The 22,704-nt window shown below is 35.8% G+C and overlaps 2 protein-coding genes across 6 annotated transcripts in view; both read left to right on the top strand.

Annotated features, from left to right (window-relative positions):
* Positions 1–22,704, top strand: part of LOC136031803 (26S proteasome non-ATPase regulatory subunit 13-like) — a 181,887-nt gene that overhangs the window by 73,604 nt on the left and 85,579 nt on the right. The window lies entirely within an intron of this gene.
* LOC136031804 (uncharacterized) overlaps positions 1–22,704 on the top strand; it is a 43,647-nt gene that overhangs the window by 10,496 nt on the left and 10,447 nt on the right. For 2 of the 4 annotated variants that reach the window (XM_065711607.1, XM_065711608.1), the window contains exon 2: positions 3,060–3,180. The gene's annotated coding sequence lies outside the window, so the exon portion shown is untranslated. Of the gene's footprint in view, positions 1–899; positions 925–3,059; positions 3,181–9,283; positions 12,869–22,704 lie in introns of those variants that run through there. The other 2 variants (XR_010618584.1, XM_065711610.1) reach the window with 2 other exon arrangements.

Genomic DNA, 22,704 nt, shown 5'->3' with positions numbered 1-22,704 from the left:
AAACAGAGAAATGTTGGGTTGGAAGATATATAACCGAAAGAACAGAGAAATGAGCAGTTAGAAGATAATCAACACTGAGAATTATAAACAACAGTAGGAATCAGAACTTGTCAAAGATGAAAGTTAAGAACAAAGAATTGTTGGGTAAGCAGACATGCTAAAGCAAGTATCAAGAGTGTCAAAAATGACTGTGAAGAACAACGAACTGTGCTGTTAAAGGACAGCAAGAATTAGAGAGAGTCAAAAATTATAATGCAGAAGAAAAAAAAGTACTTGTGTACATACTGATATGCACTCGAGAACAAACTGGTTTTATCTGTCTGCATTAAAAAACAATTAGCTTATGCTTGGTGGAAAACAAATGATGGGTGAAAGTATATATATATATATATATATATATATATATATATATATATATATATATATATATATATATATATATATATATATATATATATTTATTTATTTATATGGTGGATTTGAATTTTCCTTAGAAATTTAATATAAAATTTTAATATACAATATTTAAGCAATTGTCAATAAACATGTGTAGATAATTTCAGCTCCTTCAAACGCTCATCATAAGGCTTGTCCCTCATCTTAGATACTGCCTATGTGGCTCTGTTTTGCACCCCTTCCAGAAGCTGTATGTCACCTTTATTACTTCTGAGGTAATAGAGGCTGAGGTTTGTACAAACTTGGTGGACCTATTTGATATAGTTTCACTTTGGTATGATGTTAATTATCTTGCCCTAAATGTTTCTAAATCTCGTTTCTCCTTGTATCTACAACTATCTAAAATTCATCTATCTGAAGACTTTATTAGTTGACCATAAAATGACCAAGAAATGAAAATTTACGTTTTCTTGCCTCCTTGATAATTGTTTATCTTTTAAGCTGTATATTGATTTGATTAAAATGAAGGTGTGCAGAAACTCTAGTTTTCTAAGAAAGTTTAAATATATTCTTTCTGGGTCATTTCTGAGAATCCTATTTCACAGTTTCATTCATTTGTATGTTTCTTATTTTCCAGTAATAGGGCTGTCTACTTTTCCTTCTTTTCTTAAACTGCTTTGCATCACTTATAATATAGCAATAAACCTTATACCCAAAATAAATTGTTCAGTGACTAAACCATTGCTTGAAGTTAGAAAAGCTTTATCCCCTTTCCTGTGTATCTTTCATTTTTCTTCAGCTCTGTGGTGATATTCCTAGGTTACCAAGATTTACTCAATCCTTTGTATCCAAATGGTCAAATTATCACCTCCATAGTTCTCAGTTTATTCAAATTGCACTTACTTTAGCAGTAAGACCTGGTTTCAATCATTTTGTTGTATGTCATATTGCATGAAGTCTAGATTTGCCTGATTTGGCTTGAGAATCCCACTTGTTTGGCTCCTTCAAGAGACTTATGAAGAAAAATTTGTTTTCATAGGATTTTTGTAATATTTTTAATCTCTGTAAATTCTTTACTATTATTGTTATTAATTATTTAGGTTCCATTGGAACTGGTTTAGTAGCCTAATCAGATTAAACTCTTATAAATGATTGAAATCCTTCCCACTCTCCCCCCCCCCTCTCTCTCTCATTTGTTTTCATAGGATTTTTGTAATATTTTTAATCTCTGTAAATTCTTTACTATTATTGTTATTAATTATTTAGGTTCCATTGGAACTGGTTTAGTAGCCTAATCAGATTAAACTCTTATAAATGATTGAAATCTTTCCCACTCTCCCCCCCTCTCTCTCTCTTTCTCTCTCTCTCTCTCTCTTTGTCTTTTCTTTTATTATTTAGGAATTTGTGTTAAAATAGTACCTGTATCTTCTCTCTCCTTTACAGGCCATGGAGCTCTTGTGTTGAATATCTTTTTTTTGTTTTTATTGCTGGAATATATCTATCTATCTATTGTATATTTTTTTTTTTTTTTGTAACTTTTTTTGTCAACCAACTAAAGTGACCAGTATGTCTTCCCCCTACTTTACAGGCCAAGGAGACTTTGGGGAATTATTGTATCATTATATGTGTATTGCATTATGAATAAATCTTATCTTTTAATTCAAAGCTCTTCAAATATATTTAATGCTATCATTAAAAATGCATCTCATATAGATCGATTTTTCTGTACTTATTTCCCATCAGTAGCTAGTTCCCAATACCTAATAAAGCCAATTAAAAAAAAGAATAAAGCCAACTAAAAAAAATTATACTGCCTTGGGATATATCTAGCCCCCCTAGGGTGGCTTTAATGCAAATGCAATGATGATGATGGCCTCTAAATGATTGTTTTTTTTGTCATATAGGAAGCAGTTGAACTAGGTGGATAAAACTCTCAGGAATGAATCTGGAGCATAGATTGTCCTATGGGAAGGTGCTTGATAGTATTTGCATCCACCCTATCCCCTCTTAAAGAGGGCTAACCTTTGATGACGTATAAAAAAAAATTGGGTAACAGTCTTGTGGATGGCTTCTTTAGAAATAAACTTATTAGTAGGGAAATTTCTGTGTAAGCAGCTTTTTGCTATAATGGGAAACAGTTGCATTTGGGGAATAAGCTTTCAGAAATGATTTCATGTTTTCAATTTGTCTCTACTCCATTCCTTTTTTTAAGGCTTTTCAGAAAAATAAAAATCAAAATTGCAAATTTATTCTCAATAATTTTTATTTTGCTTGAAAAACTTTCCGGATATTCCGGATTAGAAGAACTTTCCGGACAAACGCAGGTCTTTTATATTTTTCTTGCTAATTTCTAGAATAGATGTCTAGTCAGCATATCTCTATTCACAAGGTAGTATTTCACTGATACTATTAATAATAACAAAAAAACTGGTTGAACAAGAAATTGATCTCAAAAGGTGCAGGCAACTTGCTGTAAGCCACCAAACAATGGGCATAAAATTAGAGTCACTTTTGGTATTTCATGCATGTAAGGTTATATGTATGGGATCAAGGAGACTTCATAAGTAATGGTAGGTGGAAGTGAATCAATTTTACTTATTTATTTATTTATATTATTTTTAATAACGCTAGATATCCTTCAAACATCTTGTTTCCTATTTTAGAACATTTAAATACAAAAATTCAGTCTTCAAAGCCAATGGACTATCTTTCTAACTTGCAAGGGAGAGTCAGTGCAGACTTAGCTGGGAAAATCAACAAACTAGAAATGATGTACTTTAAAAAGTAAGTCCGTCTCTTCATTTATTTTCTATTACTTGTCCTTTGGTCTTTTTGAGAACATTAAATTCACAAAATTTGTATGTTTACTGATTTATAGTAACTGATTAACTGAAATTTTACTGATAAGCTCAATATTGCTCATATATTGGGCCAGTTCAATGTTCTTTTGCTATTATTAGATTATATGTGGTTTCCTTATTTTGTATATTTTTCTTTGTACAACATAATTAAAATTGTCAAGCATGTCAAATGCATACATTATATTACTAATTGTTTGTACAGCTAATGGCTTGCAGATGACTTCGGTAGAATAACCTCGTTAGCGAGGCCTTTTAAAACGAGTATGCACTGCTAGAAAAATATTTTTGATGGGTGCTCTGCAATGTCTGCATTGTATATATGATTCATTCATTTTGGAACTATCACATCTATAGACATTTAGAAATTTACAAGGTTTAGAAAAGTGTGACTACATCCTCAGAAGGGATTTCAAAGGAAATTATGCTATAAAATTTATCATATCCAGGAATAACCTCGTCATTGAGGCCATCTAAAACGAGTATGCATTGCTTGAAAAATATTTTTGTTGGGTGCTCTGCATTGCATCTATGATTCATTGATTTTGGAGCTATCAAGTCTATAGATATTTGGAAATATACAAGGTTTGAAAAAGTGTGACTACATCCTCAGAAGGGTTTCAAAGGAAATTATGCTATAAAACTTATTTGTTCCGGGAACCCATGGATAAAAGTTTCAGTACCCTTTGGAAAAAACAAAAAACTGGCGTTTCATATTATCCTTGAGTCCACTATTGTTGCTGTCGTTTTTTAAGTCTTGGTACAATCTTTAAGTGCCAAGGCAAAATGGTACAAGTTATTCCAAATCTGAAAGCTGAAATTTTTTTTAGCTTTATAGTCTTGTATGTAATCAAATCCTACATGTGCTAAAATTTATCCTGAACTATGTTATTTCTCCTTAAAGGTTGAATATCTATATCTAACCTAAAGCAGTTTTGAAATTGACAGCAACTGTTGAGTTTGATAGGTATTATAAAGAGCTGAAAATTATCCCCCACAAAAAGAACGTTCATATTGCCATGTTATTACATATGGTCTTACAAAATAAAATCTATCATCTTGTCAAATCAAATCTAGTCAAAACCAACGCCTCAAAAGTGTGGGTTCTTTTATTCAGTGAATGCAGTTCTCTATCGAACTGATGAACTCGTTTTTTCATTTTTGATTGGCACGATTTTTTATTAAGCTATAAAACTCCATTTTAAGAGATGGTGTCCCTAATGTTTATCTGGAAAATGGAATCGAACATAATGTACCACTGGCTCCATCTTTGGTGGCCTCTAAGTATGAACCAGGAATGGTTTTGGAGAAAGAGACAGGTGCTTTTGTTGTCTTGAATTTATAAAATCAGTCACATATGCGAACAGAAGTAGTAAATTCTTTTCTTTGCTTGCCTAAAGTTTAAAATATAAGAAAAAAAGTATGTTTTAAAAAAGATAACAAGGAACCTAGAATCAAACAGTTCGTGGTAACGAACTGTAGTAAGTAGCGACCCGGCTCAATAGTAACCGAAACTCTAAAAAATGGAATTTTGATACCAACAGTTACATCAAAAGAATCGCATTTTAATGCTGATCTTAAATATATAAGTTTCATCAAGATCAGTTATACACATCAAAAGTTACGAGCCTCAGAAAATTTGCCTCATTTTAACAAATAGGGGGAAACACCCCCTAAAAGTCATACAATCTTAACGAAAATCACACCATCAGATTCAGCGTATCAGAGAACCTTATTGTAGAAGTTTCAAGCTCCTATCTAGCAAAATATCTCGCATAAATACATCAAAATTACTGCCTGTGCTTGACAAACTATCTAGCGTTTGGTCTTCCGTCATCTGCGTTGGCAAATGCATTTGTTTTGGGAAATGATGGGCGTGGCGGGTGGGGCTTGGTTGCTCTAAAAAAACTGTAACTATTAAAAAGACCTCTATAGCTTCTGGTTTCAAATCAAATGAGACCCATCTGAATTTTATACGACAGCCTATTCCATAAAAACCTTATATACTCTTCTGGGCATAACTTATAACTCTTTCCCTAATGTTCTGGGGGGTTGTGTCAACCCTGGAAGCATTATTAAATGTTCTTCGGACTATTTAAAAAAAAAAATAGAAATCGCACAATTTCAACCAGATACGTTTGGTTAAAAGAGGAACAGTTGGGGGGAGGGACAAGTTGATCTTCATCACTTTTAACTCTTAAAAGGGAAGCCAGAACTTCCACTTTAAACCAAATGAGCCACCTCTAAAGTATAAACAATCATCCTTTCCATTAGAACCTTAAATACCCCAAGGGTATACATTACAACCATCACCCCCAAGCTTTATTGATTTTTATCAACCCCAAAAGCCATGTTATATGATGTTTGAACTGTTTTGAATAGACTGACTGTCTAAAAATTTATATTCGATGCATCTCGGAGAAACACGACGTGTGTTGGGGGTGTTTGCGCTCTGTTCACTTTGACTCTTAAAATGTCACTAGAACTTCTGATTACCAACCCAGTGAGTTCCCTCCAAAGCATATACGACCACCCTTTCTATACAAACCTTATTTGTCCCTTGGATATAACTTAAAACCCTTTCTCTGTGAGCTGGGGGGGGGGCTGTTATCTTCACAAATATAATTTCAGGACCCTTCAAATACGATGAACAAAATTGCTCAATCCTAGTTTTGATTGCAGGTGTTTGGGGTTAATTATGGGTTTGTGTGTGTGGGGGGGGGGCTGGATTCTCTCAATTCACTTTTAACTTTTAAAAAAATAGTGACGCCTTGAAAAAAAGACCACACTGCCTTTCCATAACAAACAATCACAAAGTAGAAATAATAGGGAAAATCTTTTCAAGACAGTGGTCTTGAAAAGTAGGTTTGAGGTTTGAGGTGCGGCGTGGGGGGTGAAGATAACACCCCCCACGCTGCAGGATAACACGCAGCAAGTTATATTGACCTTTTTAAGATTCCAACAAACACAAAGTAGAAAGAATAGGGAAAATATTTTCAAGATAGTGGACCACTGTCTTGAAAAGATTTTCCCTATTGTTTCTATTTTGTGTTTGTTTGTTATGAAAAGGCAGTGTGGTCTTCGTCGCTATTTTTTTTTAAGAGTCAAAAGTGATTTGAGAGAAACCTACCCCCCCCCCCCAAACTCACACCCATCATTTTCCCAAACACCTGAAGTCAGCACTTGGATTGAGCAATTTTGTTAATCGTAGATGAAGGGTCCTGAAATTATATCTTTGAGGATACCCCCCCCACCCCTACCTCTGAGGTTTGAGGAATTTGAGGTTTTAATTGGGATTTTACTTATTTGAAGAACCGCTTTGCTTTTACTTGAAAAAGAAGAGCATAAATCTGGCCCTGGAATTGTGAGAAAACCATTTAAAGCCTCTTTTTTAAACTTTTTAGCCATTTAAAATTTCAAAGTATATTGGCTAATTTTCTAAGAGGACACTAAAAGTGTCCCCTTTTTGCAGAATTTGACACTTTAGTCCCAAAAAGTTTTGGCAACCCTGTTCAAATGGACCTATTAGGAGTTTTAGAAACTCATATCCTAGGGGTAGGAAGCATGAAATTATGTGATATACAATTTTGTTAACTGAGGCCGGAAGGATGGGGTACATAAACTGGGAGTAGGGCTCATGATGAATAAGGAAGTTGCCAAGTCTTGTTTAGGCTGAGAAGGTATTAATAATAAAATATTAATTGGTCATTTTATTACTAAAAATTTTAGGGTATCAGTTATAGTAGTATATGCCCCTGTAGAACAGACTGACGGAAATATTAGTGACTCAGATAAATTTTACTTACAGTTAAAGGAGCAAATAGACAGGGTCCCAGGTGGAAACATGGTATTGTCACAAGGAGATTTTAACGCCCAGGCTGGTAGAGATAGGAATAAATGGTATGTTAGTCTAGGTAATTTTGATGTAGGAAAGGAAACCAATAACGGCTACAGACTTTTGCAATTTTGTAGGTATAATAATCCAGTTATGACAAATACGGTGTTTGGTCATAAAATGGCCCATAAGATAACATGGTAGTCGCTTGATGGTAAGACAGTAAACCTTACTGATTATATTATAGTAAACCGAAGACTGGCAGGATCAATACAAGATACTAGGGTATATAGGAGTGCTGTTATTGATGTAAAAGTAAATATCACCATCTAGTAGTTTTCCTTATCTCACTTTAATATCGTGTTATAAACATGTTGTATATAACTAATTATAGTCTATGCTAAATGTCTTATAGTTATATATAGTTCAACTATAAGACATATACTTATATGCTCTATGTCAGGTTTTCTGTTGAGTACTGGGTTTTGTATTAATTCATTCCCGTTTTCCGGATAAGATATGTTTCTTACCTTCTTTCCCTTATACAGTTCTTGTACTTTTAAAAGTTTTCTTTTAATTTTTTACTTTATGAATAACTTTTTAGAAAAACTCCGACAATTTTTGGTTGTATATTTTTCAACAAAAACCTATGATTATATGCAGTTTCCTCATTTCTATTTTTCTCGTTTTCAGCACTTTAAGCTAGATTTCTATTGCTAAAATCTCTTTTCCCATCCTCTATTTTCCGCTATTTTTTTCATTTAACTTTTCACTTCTATTTTGGTTCCTCTTCTCTTTACCCTGTTCTTATTTTTTTCATACTTAACCTTTTTCGACAATTTTTGGTAATTTTTCAAATAGCAGCAACAAAAAAAAAGATTAAATGCTGAGTAAAGTGCTAAAAACGACAAAAAAAGAAGAGAGGATTCTCTTCTTAATTCGTCGTTTTTGGCACTTTACCCTCGATTTCCCTGGCTTTAATAGTTATTCTTATCCTCTTGTTTTGAGCAGATTTCATTTGCCTTTTCACTTCTCTTTTGTTTCACTTTATTTCATTTTTTTTTCAATGAAAATACTAAAAATTGTATTTTTCCGCAGAAGTACCAAAAAACATTATCAAACAGTTCGTAGTAACGAACTTTCCTTGAGAGCTGTGGGGTATGAGGTTGTCTTCGTCACATACATAATACCCGGACCCTTCATCTATAACAAACAAAACTGTTATCTCTAAGTTTTGATTGCAGGCGTTTGGGGAAATGGTTGGTGTAGGGTAGTAGGTAGACACGAGGTGTGTGTGGGGAGGGGGAGGTATCCACCCTCTGATCATTTTAAATCTCAAGAAGGGCACTTAAACTTCCGATTAGCAATCCAATGAGCCTCCTCGGAAGTTTATATCATCGATCACCCTTTCTATATGAACCTTAAATGCCCTCAGGGTATAGACTACAACCCTTGCCCTGAGGGTTTTGGACGGTTGTCATCCTCAAAGACATAATTTTTTGATCTTTAAACTACGTTGAAACAAATAGCTATCTCAAAATTTTGATTGAATGTGATTCGAGAAATGGTTGGCGTGGGAGATGAGTTAGTTGCCCTTTGATCACTTTGATTATTAAAAAGGGCAATAGACCCTTCAATTTACAATCAAATGAGCCCTTTCTGAAGTTTCCACGACAACTTCTTCGTTGTCCTGAGGCCAAAGTAGTTTCAATGATTTAAACAACATGAAAATTGCAACTTGGAATGTTACGACGTTAAAACATGACTATCGTATCGGCGTTTTGACTGACGAATTCATAGGATTCGAACTGGACCTATTAGGAGTTTCAGAAACTCATATCCTAGGGGCAGGAAGCATGAAATTATGTTATATAGAATTTGTATACTCAGGCAGGAAGATCGTATTTTCTTATGGCTCGAAGCTTGTTGCATCCTCGAAACTCGCTTATTACAATAATTACTAATTAAAATGTAATTTGTCGAATCATTCTAAAATCACTTTCATCGATGACTGGCAACTCTGGTTCCCTCTTGTTCGTTTTTCTTCTTTCTTCTTTGCATTGTTGTTAGTTCTGAGCAGGGCTGTATCAATTTTCCTTCCATTTTCCTTCCTTTCCATTTCCTTTCAACTCTGAAAATTGTTGTCTAAACCATTTTATTTTCAATTTGTCTTATTTTACATTTTTTTTTTCAGAAAGCAAAGCGAAACAGGATTCTGATGGAATCAGAAGAAGAAAAAAGGGTCCACTTTAATTGGTTGATTATACAGTAATTTCCCAAATGTCCGGAGGTTTGAGCTTTTGTGGGCTACAACAAGTAAAAGGTAACAACGGAGACATCAAGTATCGACAATTAAATCGGCAATTATTCTATTTTGTTGGGGAAATTCAGCTACGCAATAGTGAATACATATCATTTGAGACCACGTTTAAAGTAAAAAGTGTTCAACACTTTAAAAACATATTGACGAAAGAAGTGAGAAGTAAATATGGCTTTGACGTTGGAATCGACATCGAAGGCTGCGGAATCGAAAGTAAAATAGCAAGTAAAAATAATTCAGGGGAATCTTCGTCAAAAAGTGTAAAATACAGCAGAAAAGACTTTTGTTGTTACAAATTTCGACCAGTTGGTTGTTTTACAATTGACACGGAGATAAGACGACTAACCAAGAGCGCTGTGATGGATTTAGAATGTTTAAAAATGAAGGAGGACGCTTTGAAGTCTCTACATAAATTTGGCTCTCACTACCCTGCCCCCACAAATTCGTTTCATTATGGAGGGGTAGAAATATCTCATGGATCAGAAACATACATTGAAAAAAAATACACGCAATGGAAAACAAAAGCTAAGAAAATTCAGCCAGTTTGAAAACTAAAATAGGGCCCATAAATCTTGGAGGAGCAAGCTTTGAAAAGGACATGGGAAACAATAATGAGGTCAATGAAGGAAACTCAAGATCTATTGATGTAGACTTCTTATCATGTGATTGGGTGGACTATTCCTCAGAAGAGGAATTTATAAACCAAGTCTTATCAAATCCGAGGCATGGAAGAATCATAACTAGAGGACATGACATTGTACCAGTTTGGGATCTAATTAAAGATCAATATCCGGTCCAGGCTGAGATAATAAGAAACGCATGGATTGAAAATGAAAAAGAAATGAGTGGTGACAGTGAAAGAAGACGTCTGGCTAGTGTTGATGAAAGTGAGAGAAGGCGTGATGAAAGTGAGGGAAGAGTTTTTCGGCTGAAAATCCCGAGTCTGCCGAAAAAGGTGAAGAAGGCGTCTGGCTGCTTCTGAAACTATTCTGGATCTAAAATTTGGATTATTTTGTCCTGATATGAAATTTTTTCTGCTGATAGTTAGGGTCTTATACTTCCTAGAATCTGTCATTTCAAGATAGGTGTTTCCTGTTTTTAAACTTAAAAAACTGGGCACGAATCCACCCTCTATGTCTTCCCGTCCTGAATTTTCTGCTTTTTTTTTCATTTAGCTTTACACTTCTATTTTTTCTTCATTTCTTTACCCTGTTCTTATTTTTCTTTACTTAATCTTTTTTGATAATTTTAGGTTTATAACTACAAAGTAAAAGAACTACAAAGTGAAACAAAGTTCAAATAACTACAAAAAAAAGATTAAATGCAGTATACTCTCTTCTTTTTCCTCGTTTTAGCACTTTACCCTCGATTTCTCTAGCTCCAACCGTTATTCTCATCCTCTTAATTTGCACTTTTTTTCAAATGCCTTTTCACTTCTCTTTTGTTGCTTTTCTTTACTTCACCTTTTTCTTGAAAATATTTTGGTTTCTTTTTCAGATATCCAAAAAAGATTATTTGCAGTTTCTCACTTTTTTTTCCTCATTTTCAGCACTTTACCCTCGATTTCTCTAGCTCCAATTTCGTTTCTCATCCTTTATTTTGCGCCTTTTTTCATTTCACTTGCCTACTTTTTTTCTCTTTACCCTTTTCTATACTCTTGCTACTGATATTTTTTTTTTTTTTTGGTTTATGGCTAGTTGTTTTCTACGCATTATTTCAGTGATTTCTTAAGTGCAATCAATGCTAAAATGTGAATCAAATCGATAAACTAATTACCTGATCGTTCCTTTGTTTTGTGATTATTATATCACATATCTTTTGTGTTTTTTGTGATTATTCGTATATGAAGAACCGGTATAAGATTCAACTGTGAATCTAGTTTTATGCTAGTTAGTAAATAGCTTTGAATTAGACATAGGCTGGTATATTCTATGTAAGACTTCGGCGTAAAAGTATCTATGTGCTAAAAGCTGTTTTTATTGATTCCCAGTAATTTTGGACCAGTTTGGACCGGATATTGGTCTTTAATTAGATCCCAGACTGGTACAATGTCATGTCCTCTAGTTATGATTCTTCCATGCTTCGGATTTGATAAGACTTGCTTTATAAATTTCTCTTCTGAGGAATAGTCCATCCAATCACATGATAAGAAGCCTACATCAATAGATCTTGAGTTTCCTTCATTGACCTCATTATTATTTCCCATGTCCTTTTCAAAGCTTACTCCTCCAAGATTTACGGGCCCCATTTTAGCTTTCAAACTGGCTGAATTTGTCTTAGTTTTTGTTTTCCTTAACGTGTTTTTATTTTCAACGTATGTTTCTGATCCATGAGATATTTCTACCCCTCCATAATGAAACGAATTTGTGGGGGCAGGGTAGTGAGAGCCAAATTTATGTAGAAACTTCAAAGCGTCCTCCTTCGTTTTTAAACATTCTAAATCCATCACAGCGCTCTCGGTTAGTCGTCTTATCTTAGTGTCAATTGTAAAACAACCAACTGGTCGAAATTTGTAACAACAAAAGTCTTTTCGGCTGTATTTTACACTTTTTGACGAAGATTCCCCTGACTTATTTTTAATTGTTATTTTACTTTCGATTCCGCAGCCTTCGATGTCGATTCCAACGTCAAAGCCATATTTACTTCTCATTTCTTCCGTCAATATGTTTTTAAAGTGTTGAACACTTTTTACTTCAAACGTGGTCTTAAATGGTATGTATTCACTATTGCGTAGCTGAATTTCCCCAACAAAATAAAATAAAGGCCGATTTAATTGTCGGTACTTGATGTCTCCGTTGTTACCTTTTACTTGTTGTAGCCCACAAAAGCTCAAACCTCCGGACATTGAGAAACCTCCGATAGAAGCTGGCCAATATGTTGTTTAAAATATTTTCAATTTTGATCACCTAATTTAGCACTTTTCTTCAAATTTCTTTTGACTTCTAAGAGCCATTTTAAAAGATCCTATTTTCTTATGGCTCGAAGCTTGTTGCATCCTCGAAACTCGCTTATTACAGCAGTTACTAATGAAAATGTAATTTGTCGAATAATTCTAAAATCACTTTAATCGATGACTGGCACCTCTGGTTCCCTCTTGTTCGTTTTTCTTCATTCTTCTTTGCATTATTATTAGTTCTGAACAGATCCGTTTCCAAGGTGGTACCCAATTTGAATCCCCTCCTTCCCAAAATTTTTGTCCAACCTGTAAAAAACTAACAAAATACGAGTGAACAAATTTTTGTTGCGTTTAAAAAAGTACCCCTCTCTTCGAACAATCTTGGATTAGGTCCTGGTTCCTAACTTGTTTTATCTCCACGACTTATGATTCTTGCTTATGCTTGGAATGATGATTGTTGATATGTTTTGCTTGTTCCTCGCTATATGTTTATCTAAGCATCTGACTTGAATAATGTTGGACTTGCTATTTTCGATTCTTGTAATAAATTACTCAAAGCTCAACTAACCTTTCCTTTTTAACTTGACTTTTTTAGTTTGTATCAGTTTGAACTGTACCCAACGGTAAGGTTGTCAATTATGGGTCGGATGACCCCATAGTTTAAAAAAAATATCTTTTTTTATCTTCTTTTTAAAATCAAAATTGACCAACCCAATATTCTTGAAAACATCTTTATTTTGACATCTTCATTAAAAAAAAAAAAAAAAAAAATCACACCCCTTTCCATATTCCTTCATTTTATTGAATTGGCGCCATTGTCTGGTTTTCATCAATTGCAATTATTGAACTTAATTGAGGCTCATTCCTATCCTTAGTTTCAACAGAGGCTTGACCAACGTCCAGTTCTCAAGTCTCGCCTATGATGAATATAATCGCCATAATCGTGTTCGTAACGAATCACACGGGTGGAAGCCCCCCCCCCCGCCACAAAAAAAAATATTCGCTCCATTTTTAAATGGCCTTTAATGAGCAGTTAGATTGGGGTAAATTATTCTCCAAGCCCATACATTCCAAATGGCTAATCCACTTTCAAATGCGCGCTTGTTTTAAGTTACAATGTAAATAATATTATTTAAGATTGAAACTAAGATTCTATAAATTACAAGATGAGAATAGAATTAGTAATTTGTATTTCCTAACAATAATTTATTCAAGACCCACCATGAAAAGACGAAAAAAGTTAATGAATGAGATATCAAGACAAAAGAAATCAAATAGAAAAATAAAACGACCAGATGAAAAATAAGAAGACCATGGAGGGGCTCAGACTTTTTATTAGCAGAATCGGGTAGATAAATCTGGAGCTTTGAAATTCTATAGTTTTTTTTCTGATAAAGAGTGGCTAATATACCTCGGTGGCCAACACAGCAACTAGTTTCATGATCTTCCAGGCCGGAATGTCAATGAGGGGTTGGCGGTCAGCCATCCTCTGCTTTTGCGAACCCTTCCTGTTTAACTTCTCCAAATATCTCCTGGTACACATTTATAGCTGGTTTGAGTCAAGATCACTGACACCCGTTCTAGCACGTACGTAGGGGGGGGGCATCGGGCTCGGTCCCCCCTCCCCGAAATTTTGTGAAACGTTTAATTTCCCCATGGTTTCTTGGGATTTCTGGCTAAAGTATGAAATTTATTAAGAATCTAGATACATGTGTGAAGCCTTTTTGGGGAGATTTTACAGCATAACATTATCCGGTAAGTTACTGCCCAATTATTAACCCATTTTCTGTCTAACTTCTTACCCTCTTTGAAGTAATTAGCAATTGTACTTTTTTTTTTTTTTTTTTTTTTTTTTTTTTTTTTTTTTTTTTTTTTTTTTTTTTTTTTTTTGTAAAGAGAATTAGCTTTCCACAGGAAAATAGAATTATCCTTGATATTAGTGCGTTTATCCCCCCTTTTCAGGATAAAGTACAGCTTTTAATGAATCAATTTTGGAACTATCATTTTTATTAAAATCTACGTTTTCGCAATTGAAGAACTACCCCCACAGCACCCATATTGCACTGTTAACCCCAAAATTCCCTTTCAGTGGGATATAATAGATTAATCACTGGTTGTAAATCGCTATGAACATAATCTGAGCCTAAAACGTACTTTTGAGGCTTCAGTCTTCTTCCCAACATCCACTACAATACTACAGATTAAACTTGATCTGTATTTTTGATATACGTGCTTTTTGCATAACTAAATAAAAAAAGTGCTACTTTATATCTGCTGCTCCGAAAACTTTTGCCCCCCACCACCCTAAAAAAAAAAAATCCTGCGGACGTGCCTGCACCCGTTCCAAACCAAAGAACTGGTGACACCAGGACTACTCTAACCTGTCCAATATAAACCAAATACTTGAAAATAGATTTGATTGCACATATTTTAGCCAAAAAAAAGATTATTTGGGGTTTTCGACATTGAAATATTAAAGATAAACTATGTTGACCATACTCAAAAGATACTAAATAAAAAGAAAACTTAGTCAGAAGACGCTGAAAACAAAATCACAGGTTTGTGTGAAAGGTATAATCGGGTAAATTCAAGTGTGACAGTCACGATAACATTTTTTAAATACCTATATAAATCTTCCTTTTGAAAACTTTCTTATCAACTAAGTCTTACGTTTCATGTCGGAAACTACCTAGCGTTTGGTCTTCCATCATCTGCGTTGGAAAATGCTTTTGTTTTGAGAAATAATGGCCGTGGCGGGAGGGGCTTGTTTGCTCTAAAAAATCTTTAACTCGTAAAAAGACCTCAATAACATCCGATTTCAAATCAAATGAGACCCAACTGAATTTTATACGACAGCCTATTCCATATAAACCTTATATGCTCTTCCGGGTATGACTTATAACTCTTTCCCTAATGTTCTAGGGGGTTGTGTCAACCCTGGAAGCATTGCTATATGTTCTTCAGACTATTTTAAACAAAATGGAAATTGCACAATTTCAATCAGATACGTTTGGTTAAAAGAGGAACAGTTGGGGGGAAGGACAAGTTGATCTTCATCATTTTTAACTATTAAAAGGGAGCCAGAACTTTAAATTTAAACCAAATGAGTCACCTCTAAAGTATAAATAATCATCCCTTCATTAGAACCTTAAATACCCAAAGGGTATACATTGCAACCATCACCCCCAAGCTCTGGCAATTTCTATCAACCCCAAAAGCCTTGTAATATGATGTTTGAACTGTTTTGAATCGACTGACTGTCTCAAAATTTCTATTCGATGGATCTCGAGGAAACACGACGTGTGTTGGGGGTGTTTGCGATCTGATCACTATGACTCTTAAATGTCACTAGAACTTCTGATTACCAGTCCAGTGAGTCCCCTTCAAAGCATGTACGACCACCTTTTCTATACAAACCTCTATGTCCCTTGGATATGACTTACAACTCTTTCCCTGAGAGCTGGGGGGGTGGCTTTTATCCTCGCAAATATAATTTAAAGACCCTTCAACTATAATAAACAAATTTGCTCAAGACGGGTGGGTGTGTGTGTGTGTGGGGGGGGGGGGGCTGGATGATCTCAAATCACTTTTTACCAAAAAAAAAATAGCGACGCCTTAAAAAAACAACAACACTGCCTTTCAATAACAAATAAACACAAAGTAGAAACAATAGGCAGTGGACTTTTCAAGACAGTGGTCCACTATCTTGAAAAGATTTTCCCTGATGTCTCTACTTTGTGTTTGTTTGACTCTTAAAAAAATCATTATAACTTGCGGCGTGTTACCCTGTGGCGTCGGGGGTGTTATCTTCAAATGAATAGTTTCCAGACCCTTCAACTACAATGAGCAAAATTGATATCTCCAAATTTTGATTGGATGTCTTTTGCGAAATGATATGCGTGGATGGGTGGGGGTTGGGGGCTTGTTACTCTCAAATCACTTTTTGCTATTGAACAGGGCACTATAACTTCCAAATTTCAAATCAAATGAGCTGCATTTTGAAAAAAAGGGGCTTGTCAATGGCCGGGGGGGCCTAACTTTCAAGATCATTTAAGACTCTCACTCTTACGGTTTGTACAGCCATACCTTCCATAAAAAACCTTAAATGCCCCCAGGGCAAAGCTTACAACCCTTGCCCCGAGGATCTGGGGGTTTGTTTCAACCCCAAAAGCCTTGTTATTGGATCATTTTGAACAAAATGACTATCTTAAAATTTCTATCAGACGCACTGCGGGAAAATACGAGGTGAGGGGAGGTATCTGCCCTCCGATCACTACTTTTAAAAACGGCACTAGAACTTCTGAGTATCCATCCAATGAGCCGCCTCCTAAGTTTATATGACCATCTTTTTTATAAAAGCCTTACATGGTCCCAAGGATTAAACTGCAGCCCTTTCCCAAAGGGCTGTGGGGGAGGGAGGTTTTCATCCTACAAAACATAATTTCTGGACTTTTAAACTATGTTGAACAAAACGCTTATCTAAAATTTTGACAAGGTGTGTTTGGAATAAAATGAGGATTGAGGGTGGTTGCACTCCTATCACTCTCGACTATTAAAAAGTGCACAAGCCCCTACAATTTCCAAGTGATTGAGTCTTTAACGAAGTTTCTACGATAATTCCTTCGATAATAAGTGCCCTGGTCTAAAAATAATAATAATAATAATAATACATTTTACCAATATCGTTCTTTACTTAGGCAATGTCTATGATTGATATCATCTCCCTTATCATTTCCTGAAAGTTACAAATTAATTTACTCAGTCATTTTTGAGTTAAAGCCTTTTGATGTTCACTGGGTATTACTTAAAGCCCTTGCTCCAGGGCTGTGGTGGTTTATAAGCCTTAAAAGCCTTGTTACATGAACTTTAGACTAGTTAAACAAGATTGACATCACAAATTTTCGCAAGATGCATTTGATGAAACGAAGGGTAGTTGGGTGGGGGGGGGGCTAGTGTACCTCTATCACTTTTGACTCTTTAAAAGGAGCTAAAACTTCAAAATTCAACTATATGAGCCACCTCTAAAGTTTAAATAACCATCCCTTCCGTAAGAACATTAAGTGCCCCAGGGGCCTAACTTACAACCATCGCCCACAGGCTCTGGTGGCTTGTGTGAGCTCCAAAAGCCTTTATATATGATCTTTCGACTATTTTGAATAAAAGGACTATCTAAAAATTTATATTGCATGCATCTCGGGAAAACACGACGTGTGTGGTAGCTGCGTTCTGATCACATTGACTCTTAAAAGGGCACTAGAACTAACCAATCTAATTAGTCCCCTCCAGAACGTCAAAGAACACTCTTTCTACAAAGGCAATATATGCCCCCGGGACATAACTTAAAACTTTCTCTGAGAGCTGTGGGGGAGGGGGGTTGTTTTCGTCACAGACATAATTTCCTGACCCTTAATCTACAACAAACAAAACTGTTATCTCTAAGTTTTGATTGGAGGCGTTTGGGGAGATGGTGGGTGTGGGGGAATTGGCAGGCAAAAGGTGTGTGGGGAGGGGGAGGTATCCACCCTCTGATCACTTTAAGTCTAAAAAAGGGCACTTATACTTCCAATTAGTAATCCAATGAGTCTCCTCCGAAGTTTGCATGATCACCCTTTCTATATGAGCCTTAAATGCCCCAGGGTATAGATTAAAACTCTTGCCCTGAGGGTTTTGGAGGGTTGTCATCCTCAAAGACATAATTTTCGGATCTTTCAACTACGTTGAACCAAATAGCTATCGCAAAATTTTGATTGAATGTGGTTTTGGAAATTTTTGCCGTGGGAGATGAGTTAGTTGCCCTCCAATTACTTTCGACTATTAGAAAGTTCAATAGACCCTTTCATTTTCCAATCAAATGAGCCCTTTCCAAAGTTTCCACGACAACTTCTTCGTTGTCTTGAGGCCAAAGTAGTTTCAATGATTTAAAGAACATGAAAATCGGAACTTGGAATGTTACGACGCTAAAACATGACAATCGTATCAGCTGACTGACAAATTCATACGATTCGAGCTAGACCTGTTAGGAGTGTCAGAAACTCATATCCTAGAGGTAGGAAGCATGAAATCATGTAATATAGAATTTGTTTAGTCAGGCAGGAAGGATGGGGTACATAAACTGGGAGTAGGGTTCATGGTGAATAAGGAAGCTGCCAAGTCTTGTTTAGGCTGGGAGGGTATTAATAATAGAATATTAATTTCTCATTTTGTTACTAAAAAGTTTAGGGTATCAGTTATATGCTGATACAGCCCTGTAGAACAGACTTACGGATATACTAGTGACCAGAGGCGCCATTTGGGCCAAATCTCGGGGTGGGCATGAACTCCATCTGGGCCCTCCCCCCGATTCACTTTGTTTTGCGTAAGAAAAATCCGAGTTTTGGTAGCACATTGATCAAATATTCTAAGTAAAAATACATTTTCAGCACCCGTGTGTTGCTGGGAAATGTACTGTAACCAAATATGGAACTCAGCCACACTGACCTCTAAGATTAATTATAACAACGAAGAATACAATCAACGGGGTTAATTGATTAAACTGAAAGTGGAAAATTCAACCAGACTACAGGCTGGCATTTCTCAGCGAGAAACTTTCTTATTTAAGTAAACAATACGTCGGTGAAAGTAACCTTCATTGTTATGTGGAGGGTTCTTACCAAAATCTTAGTGTCCCTTAAGCAGAAATCTTCCAGATCAAATATATTTACAACAAGCAAAAACATAACAAGAAAAAAAATATAACAACATTCAAGGCAACAAGGGGAACCGCCGAGCTTTCATCTTTGCAAAATCGTGAACAAGCTGGTTGTTGTCCAAATTTTTTACTTAATCGTTCTCTGCAAATATCAAAAGGAGGTAACTGAGACGATCTTTTCCTGTTGTAAACCGCAGGTAGTTTTTCATTATTTCTAGGCTAGAAAACAAACGCTCATTGCTCGCTGTTGTCTCAGGAAGTGTGGCAGCAATACGAAGTACTTTAGTTACTTCTGAGTAAGCCACTGGTAATGCCTGAAGATGGTCGACAATGTCTAGAAAGTTTTCCAGCTTTTTCTCCTCATTGAGCAAGAAACGCTTGGCAATACCAGCTTGAGATTCGAGAAGAATGCTGTCGATATCCAGCTCGCCGTAAAGAGAAGAGAAAAGCTTGAGCAGCTCTGTGTCCATAAACTTGGTTGAGCTTGGATCCAATGCTTCGAGCGTACTCAGCACTGGCAAGTTATCTGTGAATCTTCTGTCAAATTCGGCTAGTAGACGGTCAAAAGTTTTGATGCATTCTTGCGTCATTTCATCCGCCAAAGTAGTAGTCCAATTTCCAGATTCGATGAAATTCTTTCCTAGCGTCAAAGTTGTCACAAATTGTTTCCGATGCTTGGTGATCTTTTGAATTCTTCAAGGTCGTCCTTTCTGACCAACAGAGGAGGTTCTTGTCGCCGGTCCATTCACAGCAGGTACTTCAATTTCGAGTTCTGTTACAAACTCTTTAGCCTTCTTGAAAAGTGATACAAATGAAGCATCTGAACGCAGGTCGGTGAGTTTGCTTCTTGTGGCCTGAATCAGGGTGCGCGATCGAGAAATAATCAAGTCAACGGTGACGGCATGGAGTTGCTGAGACAGCGATTTTGTCGCTCGCTTAATTCCTTCTTTGTAGTGCAATTGGAAGATAACAAGGAACTATTCCATCAAGAAATGATAGGCCAGGAATTGACCTATTTTAGTCTATCAACTTAGAGGAATAACTGCAAATATTCAGAATTTATAATATTAATATAATCATCTAGGAAACAGGCATTTGCCAGAACTTGAGAATTAGATTATGTATCTAACCTGCTTTCAAAGTTTACAATGGTTAATAGCAAATGGTGTTATTATTATGGCTGGCAAAGGACCCTTTTTAGTGAAAGCTTGGGCCCCCTGGAAAATCTGGGGTGGGCATTTGCCCCCCCCCCCAATGGCGCCTCTGTTAGTGACTCAGATGAATTTCACTTACAGTTACAGGAGCAAATAGACAGTGTCCCAGGTAGAAAAATGGTGTTCTCACTAGGAGATTTTAACGCCCAGGTTGGTAGAAATAGTGATAGATGGTATTTTAGGCTAGGTGATTTTGATGTAGGAAAGGAAACCAATAATGGCTACACACTTTTGCAATAATGTAGCTATAATACTCTAATTATGACAAATAAGGTGTTTGGTCATAAAATGGTCCATAAGATAACATGGTAGTCGCTTGATGGTAAGACAGCAAACCTTATTGATTATATTATAGTAAACCGAAGACTGCCAGGATCAATACAAGATACTAGGGTATATAAGAGTGCTGTTATTGATGTTAAGAGTAAATATCAGTATAGTCACTCAAATCTTGCTGTTTAAGTCTGTAAAGTTACTTTTGTAAAGTCCTGTTTATTGATATAATTTAATTTGCATAAAAGCTACGCTATAATAACGTACAGTCTTCAATGTGTCCCATCTGAGGAATCTCCGTCGCCTAATGTATTATGACCAACGATAATGGTATTAGCTTCTAATCACAGTATTCAGGTCAGATACTTCAAATTCCACACGGAAAAAGATGTTATTCCTTAAATTCTTCATTATATAAAAAAAAATATTGTCAAAGTTAATGAACGAGTTGATTCACCTAGGGTCACAGGAAATCACTACTTAGCTTATGCCATTTTGGCTCGATCAGACAATAGGAAATGGTTGAAATAAAAAAGTTAAAGTAAATAACAAGGCACCAGAAATGTACAGACCCTACCAGCGTTACCGATCTCCATTTCATGAACTTTCAGGCAGGAATTTACAAACGAGAGGCATCAGGTGGTCAGGCATCCTGTACTTCTTCACACCCTCCCTGTTTGTCTTCCCCAGTTTTCTGTTTGTCTTCCCCATATTTCTCCTGGTACACATTTATAGCTGGTTTCGAGTCAAGATCAGCTTATAGAGTCACGACACTGACACCTGTTCTGGCACATATGCAGAAGGGGGGCCTTTGGGCTCGCCAGCCCCCCCTCACCGAAATTTTGTGAAACGTTTAATTTCCCCATGGTTTCCTGGGATTCCTGGCTAAAGTATGACATTTATTAAGAATTTAGATACCTAGATACATGTTTGAAGCCTTTTTGGGGGGATTTTACAGCATATAATTATCCGGTCAAGTCACTGCCAAATTATTAATCCATTTTGTCTTTTACCCTCTTTGAATTAATTAGTAATTTTACTGTTTTTTTGTTTTTATTTGTAAAGAGAGTTAGGTTTCCACAGCAAAATATAATTATCCTTGATATTAGGGTGTTTATCCCTCCTTTTCAGGATAAAGTACAGCTTTTAATGGATCAATTTTGGACGCTATAATTTTTCATTAAAATCTACGTTTTTGCAATTGAAGAACTAACCCCCACAGCACCCACATTGCACTGATAACCCCAAAATTTCCCTTTCAGTGGGATATAATAGATTAATCACTGGTTCTAAATCGCTATAAACATAACCTTAGCCTAATACGTACTTTTGAGGCTTCAGTCTTCTTCCCCCCATCCGCTACAATACTACAGGTTAAAGTTAATCTGCATTTTTCGATATACTTGCTTTTTGCATTACAAAATAAAAAAAGTACTACTTTATATCTGTGGTTTGGAAAATTTTGCCCCCCCCCACTCCAAAAAAAAAATTCTGCGTACGCGCTTGTACCCGTTCCAAACCAAAGAACTAGCGACACCAGGATTAGTCTAACCTGTCCATTATAAACCAAAGACTTGAAAATAGATTTGTTTATGCGTATTTTAGCCAAAAAAAAGATTATTTGGGGTTTTCGACATTGAAATATTAAAGATAAACTATGTTGACAATACTCAAAAGATACTAAATAAAAAGAAAAACTTAGTTAAAATACGCTGAAAACAAAATCATAGGTTTGTGTAAAAGGTATAATCGGGTAAATTCAAGTGTGACAGTCACGATAATATAATTTTTGGTAAATAACAATTGTTAAATACCTATATAAATCTCCCTTGTGAAAACTTCCTTATCACCGAAGTCTTACGTTTTGTGTCGGAAATAATCTAGCGTTTGGTCTTCCGTCATCTGCGTTGGGAAATGCTTTTGTTTTGGGAAATAATGGGCGTGGTGGGAGGGGCTTGGTTGCTCTAAGAAACTTCAACTCTTAAAAAGACCTCTATAACTTCCGATTTCAAATCAAATGAGACCCATCTGAATTTTATACGACAGCCTATTCCATAAAATCCTTATATTCTCTTCCGGGGATAACTTATAACTCTTTCCCTAATGTTCTGCGGGGGTTGTGTCAACCCTGGAAGCATTGTTATATGTTCTTTGGACTATTTTAAACAAAAGAGAAATTTCAATGAGATACGTTTGGTTAAAAGAGGAATAGTTGGGGGGAGGA

This window comes from Artemia franciscana, chromosome 10 (genome assembly GCF_032884065.1).
Source record: "Artemia franciscana chromosome 10, ASM3288406v1, whole genome shotgun sequence".
Lineage (NCBI taxonomy): Eukaryota > Metazoa > Arthropoda > Branchiopoda > Anostraca > Artemiidae > Artemia > Artemia franciscana.
Note: the sequence above shows the minus strand (reverse complement) of the source record. Positions and strands in the feature narration are given on the sequence as shown.